General features: G+C 42.2%; 1 protein-coding gene across 6 annotated transcripts in view; it reads right to left on the bottom strand.

Moving 5' to 3' along the window:
- Positions 1-11,747, bottom strand: part of FMNL3 (formin like 3) — a 170,891-nt gene that overhangs the window by 52,643 nt on the left and 106,501 nt on the right. The window lies entirely within an intron of this gene.

Genomic DNA, 11,747 nt, shown 5'->3' with positions numbered 1-11,747 from the left:
AGTTTATTATGCAGAATTCCCCCCCTTCTCAGAGCATTCTGGGAGGCCAGATTTCTTTTCTACTGCTTTTAGCACTCTCAGTAAATGAACATTCCACAGAGATCCCTTGCCAGTACTAAAGATGTTGTTGCCTGTGATACATTTCAGAATGTAAATCAGGAAGATGAAATTACAATGGGAAAACACTGACTAAATCTTTGTAGTGTAAACAATAAGCAATTTTATTCATTATGTTATTTTGACCACAGTTCTTCTTAAATCAGCACAAGACTAACACATGGAGGGTCTTATCTATAAAGGTTCAAGCTGCTACCCATATAGCTATGCCAGTGCAATAGTTCATCCATGCCTTGGACAGCACTGGCAACTCCAGTACTCCGCTTTTCCAGATCTGGATTTGTGGCAAAATTTAAGAGAAAAACATAAGAACATGTATGAAGTGGTCACAGACAGGTTAAGTTTTGGCTTTGTGCCATTTCTGACAGATTTATTGCCTTATGGTCAGGATGCACACTGCACCCTTTCAATGTGGAGTTACAGCCTCCATTCAGCACAGACACTTAACAGGAGGGTGTAGACAGAAGCGGTATCATGACTACAGAAGCAGCTGAGCAGAGAAGTCTCAGGAATCAGCCCTTCTCCCCTTCAAGCTGAGGACATGTCTGCTGCTGCTAATTTGGATTCTGAGCTGAGGAGCTGAGGAGTTCTTGCAGAAGTCCTAGGACTCAGACCGCTCAGCTAGTGGTGCCCCCAACTCAGACTCAAACTATAGGCATTGGAACATTCTTGCCAACTAATGGAACAATTTTCAGCTAAGAATCACCCAACCGATTAGATAAATGCAATCGAAAATAAAATTTGTAATACCTTGATTATTTCACCATGAACAAATCAATATGTACTTCCTATTTATCACAACCGATTAAAAAACATTTTCCCATCGATTTAATTACGGTCAAATGATCATCATTAGCATCTGCTTCAGACTGACTCCACAACCCTGGTGAAGAGAAGGCTGAAGCCAGGGCTGCAGAAGGTGCTGGGGAAGAGACAGATGTACTGGCATGTAAGAAGTGCAGCCTGCAGTGTATGAAATGGGCTAACAAACTATTCTGGATTCTGCATCCCAATCTGGAAGATACATTTTTTTGTACAGTGAGGAGAAGTAACTCTTGTCCAGTTTCCACTGTTGTCCCTCATTTTTGTACCTGACCAATTGCTAAATGAAAAATATGCACCGTTGTCTCTCATTGTTCTTCCTGCCATAGACTGACTCTTGTTGTCCCCCTCCTCTTTCCATACAAGAGAACAGGTTGCTCAGCTGTAGCTTGAAGCTTGTTTGTACAGTACTTAAGTGGAAACCTGTCACCTAGACTTATCACAAACCATTGTACTAGGTGGCATTTATTGAGGCATGCAGGAGGGTTTTTTCCTGGCCACACACTGGCAGGTTGATCAAGCAGTTTATCAGAATTTACCAACAACGCAGTAGGTCACTGAATTGTATATGCAATGTAAGGAGGTTTCATTGTTATACTGTTAAAGAGAACCCGAGGTGGGTTTGAAGAATATTATCTGCATACAGAGGCTGGATCTGCCTATACAGCCCAAACCTCCCTAAGGTCCCCCTGCACTCTGCAATCCCTCATAAATCACAGCCACGCTGCTGACAAACAGCTTGTCAGAGCTGGCTGTGTTTATCTCTATAGTATCAGTCTGCTGCTCTCCCCGCCTCCTGCAGAACTCCAGTCCCCGCCTGCATCCCTTCCCTCCCTGCTGATTGGAGGGAAGGGACAGGGGCAGGGACCGGAACTATGCAGGAGGCGGGGGAGCAGCTGAGACTGACACTACAGATGTAAACACAGCCTCACAGCACGGCTGTGATTTATGGGGGATTGCAGAGTGCAGGGGGACCTTAGGGGGGTTTGGGATAGCAACAGAGGCTGGGCTGTATAGGCAGATCCAGCCTCTGTATGCAGATAACATTCTTTAAACATACCTCGGGTTCTCTTTAAAAATGCTGCTATGCAGCCATCGTCCTATATTTTTCTCAGCACCTGATTGGATGTTTGAAATGTTTAAAATGAATAGAGTGAAGCTGTTCTCCACACAAAGCTCAGTAAACCACCTGCACTTTTAGTTTATTCCACTAATGTAATAAAAATCTGCCTGTCAGTCTGCCATTGTGTGGCCAGCCTGACTCTTCTACCAGCATGGAAAGAAAGGAAGTAAAGATTTTCATTTATAAACCATTTAGTTTAGTAATATAATGCAGAATGTTGCAAAGCAGTTCCTATAAGAGAAATGAAAAGAAAAATAAAATGAAAATACATACATATAAACTTTAGTTTTATCCACGTATAAAATGCACTATAAATTATTGTTTTCCCAAGTTGCTGTCACTTACAGTAGGTAGCAGAAATCTCACAGAACTGACAGGTTATGGACACGTCCATTTTCTCAGGGCGATTCTCAAGTACCGCATTTACTATTTACAAAAGCACTTAACTGTCTTGGTGTTCTGATTCTTTCCGGATTTTAGGGTCTAAAAGTGGTGCAATTTTTTGCACCCTTTCAGACCCTAAAACCTGGATAAAAATCATGCTGCCAGGGACATCTGCCAGCACTCACTCACCTCCCTGGCTCCAGCGCTGCAGTTTTCCCTCCATCCTTCGGGTGGCGCTGCAACCCTAAAGTGAGATTACTAAAGGCGATCTCAACAGGGGGAAAGCAGAGCCACGGAGAAACGGAAGAAGAATGGCAGCCAACGTCGGGATCCCCTGAGAGGCGAGTTAAAACGCTCACTGCGTGCATTGCTCTGCACACAGCCTCTGGTGGCTACCCCGAGCACAGGTTGGGATTACCGCTCTGTGCTGCAGTTTCCGCCCTGACCCTAGCTCGGGATTAACGCCAAGGAGGTTAATGAATGATAGTTGCTTAGTCCAACTGGCAAAATAGTGCAAAATCGTTAAGGAAGGCTGGCCGACATCTTTGCATACATTCTCTCAAAAGAGCGCTTTTAAAAAGAATGAGGGTAAGACTGAGCGTACCCCATGAGGAGATGGATTAGTCCAAAATCTGTCAGCTTTTTACCACCTACTGTAAGTGACAGCAACACAGGAGAAAAATAATGTTTAGTGCATTTTACTCTAGGAGAAACTGACAATTTATATGTATCTATTTTACATGTTATGATTTTTGGGGTCTAGTTGTCCTTTAAAAACCATACAAAGATAATAATTTGATCTATATGAAGTCATCTAGCACTTCTATAGCCACCTCCACAGTGAGAAGTGTTATGGGGGCTGTGCAGTGGAGCGTACAAGCTGTACCCTATATGATCAGTGAAGAGGAGGAGTGATCTCATCATATACATTTATAAAACACTCCAAATGGTAAAGGTCAGACACAGGATACTGATATGAGCCCATTCACATACAGTATACTGCAATATATCACTTGCTATTTAATAGAAAAATCTTCATCTTAGATGGTGTTTGCTGAAATGTACAAACTGTGAAGCCGATTTCACTAAAATGTGAGGTAATAGAAATGATACCAGCCTTTCTCTCTGTGCTCTACATCAGAAAACAAATTAAAAAAGTAAAAAAAAAATAAAATAAGCAACACTCTCAAAGTGCACTTATCTAATCTCCAGCTGAGTTGTGGAGATACAATGAAAAGCAGATGTCTGTGAGCTCACTAGGAAGAAGTTAGGATATTGTAGATGTTCTCTGTGAATTGAAATCTGTTCCACATACCTGACATTTTTCACAGAATTGAGCCCATGTGGTGTTCAGTCTACAATGAAAACATTTCGGCAGGTCCAATGAATCTTTATATAGAATACACCCAATATGATCTGCTTTAAATTGACACCTCACATTTCAACACATTTATTTTAATAAATAGCCCCAGACGTAACCTGATAAACAGCAGTATAGCATGGTACATCAGCAGCACTGAGGGACGTTTATTCAATGCCAATGATGTCATTATTCCCCTTGCACATAGTGGGAAGCCATACACATTGTGTGTTGGTTGCATCATCAGGAACAGCCATGGAAAGCTAGCCAACACAGGCCTTGTCTCACTTTATAGACATACCCTTTACACTTACCATTCAGAATCATAATATAATAGTAATATAATTCTGCACACATTAGATTAATTATCTCTTCCGCTCTATAATCATCCACAGATAGTAACACAGAACAATTATGAATGTCTGAAAAGCTAAAAGCCAAGCCAAAAACACTTCTACTGCAAAACACTTCTACTGTGACAGGCAAACTTGAGGCTCTTTACTTCGTAACTATATACGGACAGAGTTACAAATTTCTACTACAGATTGGGCTCAGGATGTTGCTGAAGTTATTTTGGGAGAAATATCTCTTCATATTCTTTCTCTGTCCTCTTTCCTAACAAATATGCTAAGTGTGTCCTACATACATAAGTTAAGAAGCCATGTTCCCAAAATAACATATAAAATATGACCGAAGGTCTGAGTGATAGGAATGCAATGGGGTGCAGCACAGGGACAAGCATGGAGCCCATGGTTCTGTGGCGCCCATGGCATGGGCCATGCCTGCACCCCTCTAGATATGCCTCTGCCCACAGGCCTCATGTTAATTAACATAAAAGTGGGTATTCTGAATAATTTATTATATTCTACTACATGTCACCACAGTGCCAGTTTAAACAATGCTCAATCATGAGCTGGGAAGGAAAATGTGAAGAATAATCACCTTCTGCAGACTACAGCAGTATTCTTCTTTCAGAGTGATGACTTGGTAGGAAGTGGTTTAAAAGTGCAAGTGTGACAGTGTTTTGCTAAGCTATTACTCTCACCCCAGTTTGAAAATATACCCAGCACCCAAACATTTATCATCGGTAAGGATGTCTTCATGTTGCATTCTAGTTTCAGCAATTCCGCTAAGGAAATGGTCATTTCATACTTATTGAAAGATTTGTATAACAATCACCAATGAGAAGCCTATGCCCTGCTGGAGCGTTTCATTATTGCCATATTACATGTAATCCCCTGTAATGGATGTATTGCATCGTTTCCAGATCACAACCTTGCCATTTCTCCCTTTACCTGTTTGTACTGAGCCTTTTCTTGAAAATGTAATATATATATCCATACATAGGTCAGAAGCAGAGCAGAGAGGATGGCTAAAGGTATATTTTTTATAGACCAGGCTTTCTCAGTGTTCCCTGGAACCCCGGGGTTCCTTGAGAACTCTGCAGGGGTTCCTTGGCATTCTTCCCCATTGAGAGGGTTGGGGGAAGTATGATAGAAAGCACACTATAATAGGGGATACTGTAAAAAGCATTACATTCAGAATAAAAAACAAGCACATTATTAAAAAGCACAAGAATAAGGAGACATTATAATGAAGGACACTGTAGTGAGGGTAGTGACCTAAACAGCCACAATAGCTTTTAAAGACCATTCCACCTGCAATCATTGAAATCCAAAAATTACTTGCAGGGGTTCCTTGAGATCCAAAATGTATTTGCAGAGTTCCTGCAGTGTAAAAAGGTTGAGAAAACCTGAGATAGACAGTGGCTTTGAAGTAAATTAAAGGCAAAACCCCCAACCTGAATCCGTTGCTGAGGTGGAATATCAGATTGCAGGCTAATGATGGGAGCTGAGGCGAAATATTATGAGGGTGTGTGTATGGTGGTCTCTGTAAATGGGAAAAAGCATGTTTGGGAGATGTTGCTATACTTTCATTTTTTTATGTAGTTACCACATAAGTTATTTGCTACAGTAAGTGCCCTATGTACAACCCATTCTGATTTACTCATGCTTACACAGGACATCGCAGGGGCAGCTGTTTACTTCTAAATAATTCTGTTGCGGTGTTGTGAATCACAGTTTACATAAGATTTCCTTCCCACCTGCTCTTGATTCAATTGTTTTTCAAGCGTTAAACATTTAGCATTTCTAAGTGTTTTGCTTCCTTTTACAATGAATCAATGGATTTCCATCTTTTGTCTGTGGGAAATGTGTTGACAGCAGCCCAAAAAAATTGAGCTCCCTATGAGAGCAGAATTGTTAGATCACTGGTCTAGAAAGTACAATTGTTTGATCTCACAGAGTCTTTTTCATCCTTCAGATTTCTTGGGAGAGCAGAGAATGTGCTCGCACTCCCCCTAGAAGCTGCAGTGTGTCTGTCATACAGACTTTGGCATATGACTCAGTCTGACAGAGCTAGAACCAAGATTTTCCTCTCCCAGGCCTGTAGCCCGCCCATTTCCTGTCTGCTGCCTCTCCAGTCCCCACACCACCTCCTGCTCATTTCCTGTCTGACTACAGCTCTATTTCTGGGGATGCTTTTAGCTGACGTATGCATCCCACCTAAACCATGCCAAAAAAGACTTATTTAATTTGTTTCTGCATAGATTCAGGTTACATTGTTCCCACACACTCTTTGCAGTGAAAGACTTTCATTTCTAAGCTCTATCAGCTGAAATAAGGGCAGTTTCTATTCTGATAGCTATTAAGTGTGCATTGCAAGTTTACCTTCAGTGCACGGCACATAAACTTTGCATGACTAAAGAACTGTTTTGGTCAAAGAAGAGGCAACCTCAAAATAAAACAAACCAAAAATCAGGAGACAACAGTGTAAACAACTGACTGAATATAAGGAAAGGCAATAGGTACTCAGGAAAAAGAGGTCTAACGAATGTAATAAAAAACCTGAATAAAGAAATTGAGCTGCGAATGCTTGTTTGGCAACTCAACAAAGGGATTACACCCCCAAACAGCAGGCTGTCGCTGCATCTTTCCATCTACACTATAATCGTTAAAAAATCCATCTACTATTGGCAGTGCTGATCCTTTATTATTATTTTTTATTTATATAGCGCCAACATATTCCGCAGCGCTTTACAAAGCACAATAAGAAGACAAGGGGAACATAAATACAACTAACAAATGTACAGCAGAGTTCCAAGCAGCACAAATATTGTTACAAAAACAGTAAACATTAGGAGGATGACCCTGCCCTTGCGAGCTTACAATCTACACACATACACGCTATGGCCCACTACAGCGATGACTGTAGCGATTAAGAGTTGCTGACAATTGCCAGTGATTCCAAAAGTCATTATGTCAATGGAAGTGGATGGGAGTGAGCCCACTGGAGCAATTATGAGTCGAATAATCGCAATCAATCAACTAGCAGCATTTTGACAATCGTGATTTCGAAGTGATATTGCAGCAATTTTACTGCACAACCCAATTAGCGATTAGTGATTTTTAGTGGGCGCACAGCCTTAGAGATTTCAAAATAATAATTCTGTGTCGCCTTTTTTCTACAGTGAAATTCTTTAAATTAAAACCGCAGCAAAGAGAAAGAGCAAAGGGTGGGCTGAGGTTCAACAGCAGTCAGTTGTGGAAAAATAGAGAGGAAGCATCCAGCACTGGTAGCATAATTTACTGAAACTGTTCATCACATTGCAGGATGCCATCTAACTCACTGTCAAAGTACACATAACTGGTGCAGGCGCTCACAAATAAAATCTGGGTTGGTGGGGATTTGTGAGCACCTGCACCGATTATTGCTCGATTTTTCCAAAATTCTATAGTTAAACAGTGGCATAAAAAAAACCTTTACTTGGGTAGAAGAATACATAGAAGTCACTAAGTCACTGTGACACTGTATTCAGCTACGGTTTGTCATTCATGATAACGAACAGCAGCTGCCTCAGAAAAATGCTGCTGTGCCTGTGTTTTTAATGGCAGGATGTCCTCGGGAGTGTACTGGCACACCGACTGAAAGGACAGTGAGGAAGGAAACAAAAAAATACAGGAATACCATCACATCCTGCAAATGATGTTTGGTTATTGCATGCTAGTTCTGCACCTTCCTAGTGTTTATAGAGTAGCTCACATGCTAGCACACATTCTATATGCTAATTATATTGCCTGCCATTTACTGGTGATCCCCAGCTTTCTCTAGGATAATCAGGTCTAATTACCTGCTGGCTGAGTTGTCACTGGTAATCTGTACTGAAATGTAGTCTGATATCACTGTGCCACTGTCATTTCTTCATGTCATAGCTGCAGGTTCCATAACAGTTGCATTGCGGTCCAGGGGTAGGTGGACACAGTTTGTCACAATTCCAAATCTGTAGCTGTTGGAGAGGTCTGCATAACCCTAAGGCCAGAAACCCACTAGGAGCGATTTTCTGAGCGTTTTGCGATTTGAAAAGCTCTTGCTAATGAAATGCTATGGGTGTGATCCCACTTGAGCGATGTGATTTTATAAAAATCCCCCATAGCATTGCATTAGTAAGAGCTTTTTCAAATCACTAGCAATTAGAAATCGCTCCTAGTGGGTTTCTGGCCTAAAGCCTGGTACCCACTTTAAATTGTAATTGGCCAACCACTGCCTAATTTTACCATCTCTATGTAGTATGAGATACAACAGATATTGTAGGTAGGGCTGCTCAAATCTGGATCCGGGAGATACCCTGATAGTTGCTATCCGGATATCTCCCAGTAAACCTGTGTGGGGTGGGTCAATCTTACCTGTCTCGACGTCTTCTTCGTCCATCCCTCGGCGCCTCCTATGATGCGTTCCACGCGTGTCACACGATTGCAAACACTTCCTCCTTCAACCCGGAAGGAGGAAGTGTTTGTAGTCACGTGCCCGCCGCTTGGACCGTATCGTGGGAAGCGCCAAGGGACGGATCGAAGAAGACGTCAGACAGGTAAGATTGACGCCCCCCCACAGGTAACTGGGAGATATTCGGATAGAACTGTCCTGATGTCTATCGGATCCGGATTTGAGCAGCACTGATTGTAGGTAACCCTCATATTACATGGAGATGGTAAAATTGGTCAGCGATTGGCCAATCATGATTGAAAGTGTGCACTAGGCTTAACAAATGCGCTCAGGAAAAGGAGTTTTGTGTAATGTGCACAGTGTACTGATTGCTGAAATAGTCAGAACCTTCAGGGAAGCAGTGTCAGGTACTTCACAAGTCTACCAAACATACATTCCTATCCAATTCAAGTTTTCTCCAAGGAGAAAATTTTCATCAATTTTCTGTTTAAAAAAAAAAAAAAAAAAAAAAAAAAAAAAAAACTTTCCAGCACTGTGCAATTGAAACAGTATCAAAAGAAGGTGCAAAGGTAGTGTCAAAATTATTAAAGAAAATCTGTAATGAAAAAAAACTCCCCTGGGGGGTACTCACCTTGGATGGGGGAAGCCTCCGGATCCTACTGAGGCTTCCCCCATCGTCCTCGGTCCCACGGCAGCGGCGAAAATCCTCCTGGAGCGGCGGCGATGTAAATATTTACCTCTTGGCTCTAGCACAGGTGCAGTATCCGCTCTTCCCACAGAGATAGGCGAAAATAGCCGATCTCCGTTAGGCCGCTCTACTGCGCAGGCGCAAGTCTCCTGCGCAGTAGAGCGGACCCGACGGAGATCGGCTATTTCCGCCCATCTCCGTCAGAAGAGCCGTAACAGCGCCCCCGGCTGGAGCCAGAAAAGGTAAATATTGCACAGTGCGACAAATTGTTGCCTGTGCGTTCCGGGGGTTGCAGCGAGACCGCCGTGGGACACATGAGGACGGGGAAGCCTCGATAGGGTCCAGAGGCTTCCCCCTACTGAGGTGAGTACCCCCCAGGGGAACTGTTTTTCCGTACAGGTTTTAAGTATTAAGTATTTTCTTGCTTGCTGGTGGTTTATAAGGCATTTTATTGATAAGATATGAAAACATCACTTAAAGAGAACCCGAGGTGTGTTTAAAGAATGTTATCTGCATACAGAGGCTGGATCTGCCTATACAGCCCAGCCTCTGTTGCTATCCCAAACCCCACTAAGGTCCCCCTGCACTCTGCAATCACTCATAATTCACAGCCGTGCTGTGAGGCTGTGTTTACATCTGTAGTGTCAGTCTCAGCTGCTCCCCGCCTCCTGCATAGCTCCGGTCCCTGCCCCGTCCCTTCCCTCCAATCAGCAGGGAGGGAAGGGATGCAGGTGGGGACTGGAGTTCTGCAGGAGGCGGGGAGAGCAGCAGACTGACACTATAGAGATAAACACAGCCAGCTCTGACAAGCTGTTTGTCAGCAGCATGGCTGTGCTTTATGAGGGATTGCAGAGTGCAGGGGGACCTTAGGGGGGGGGGGGGGGGGTTGGGATAGCAACAGAGGCTGGGCTGGGCTGTATAGGCAGATCCAGCCTCTGTAAGCAGATAATATTCTTCAAACCCACCTCGGGTTCTCTTTAAGAGAAAATGCGTAAAAAAAGTGAATTAGATCGGGCCCACAGTGGCTAGGATTCAGCTACTAAATCAACTCTGCAGTAAGAGAAATAGCCAATCACAGGACATCTTAGGAAAGATAGTGGTACTGTCACTAATAGATCCAGGCAAAATTTCCTCCCCACAAGCTTTGCACTGCAAGTAGTGTCCCTATAGTGATGGTGGTGGAGGAGTAACTACATGTTTCAGTGTACACATACTGGAAGCACAAAGGGTACATCTATATCACCCTCTCCACTTGTACTCATTGAGGAAGTGGTGTGTCACATCAAGTCTACTTAGGGCCACGGGGCATCAACATTTTGCTATGGTGCCCCATGATGATGATCTGTAGCTATGCCTCTGTCTGCATGTTTATTAAAGAGAGTCCTGAATGTATGCAGCTGAAATATTTATCTATGCACATTAAACAAAAGGTAATTTAGCACAGACAGTTACAAAACCAATTCCTGTAGGTTAAGATAATATATATATATATATATACACACACACACACACACACACACACACACACACACACACACACACACACATACATATACATACATATACACACACACACTAGACTATACTGTGTATTATTATACAACCATGCTGGGAAAAGGGGGGAGTCCTGTACAACAATGCATACATTAATTGCACTGAGATAATATGGGCTAATAAAACCAAGTCAGTAGACAGAGCTATGAAAGCGCTGAATGAAAAAAAATGTGCACTCCAGGTGGCTTATCCTATAACATTTTATACAGAGGGCATTAAGTAAATGCACCGATTGCCCTGCCTGGTATTTGGATATCCACCAATTCTGGCAGGCAGAAGAAGAAAAACAACACAGCTCTGTCAAACTAAAAAAGGAAATATTTAAAGAATAACTAAAAATATACTCTTTTTTTTTTTTCTTTTTTTTCTTTAAACTTTGTAACTTTCCAAGACCTGCAGCAGTCTGTATTATAGGTGCATTTGATGATGGCAATGTACGCAATTATTTAAAAATTGCTATTACTGTATATGCTCCTGATTAGTTGCGAGAAAGTTAATCATGCAGCTCTGGAAATCACAGCCCATCCCTTAAGTTAATATCTGTATTAAACAACTTTACAAGAGGAACTGCATTGAAAATAATGAATAACTATTTTTTGCAATTTATTTATAAATGTAGTCGGTGCCCATTGTAAAATCTTTCTTCACCCTGATTCACATTCTGATATTTATGACAGGTAGCAACATCTTTAGTCCTGTCAGGTGCAACTCTGCGGAATGTTTTTATGAGAATTCTGAAGCCAGTGGAAATAATGCCTGGTCTCCTAAAATGCTCTGGGAGGAGAATTCTGTATAGCTAAACATCCTAGGCTAAGCACCACTGGGAGGGGGCTAAATATCAATATACAGATTTAGGAAGAGTTTCCACAAAAGTAGGTATCCTGAATAATTTACTACATTCGACTACAGTGACTCATAAA

Source organism: Hyperolius riggenbachi, chromosome 2 (genome assembly GCF_040937935.1).
Source record: "Hyperolius riggenbachi isolate aHypRig1 chromosome 2, aHypRig1.pri, whole genome shotgun sequence".
Classification (NCBI taxonomy): Eukaryota; Metazoa; Chordata; class Amphibia; order Anura; family Hyperoliidae; genus Hyperolius; species Hyperolius riggenbachi.
Note: the sequence above shows the minus strand (reverse complement) of the source record. Positions and strands in the feature narration are given on the sequence as shown.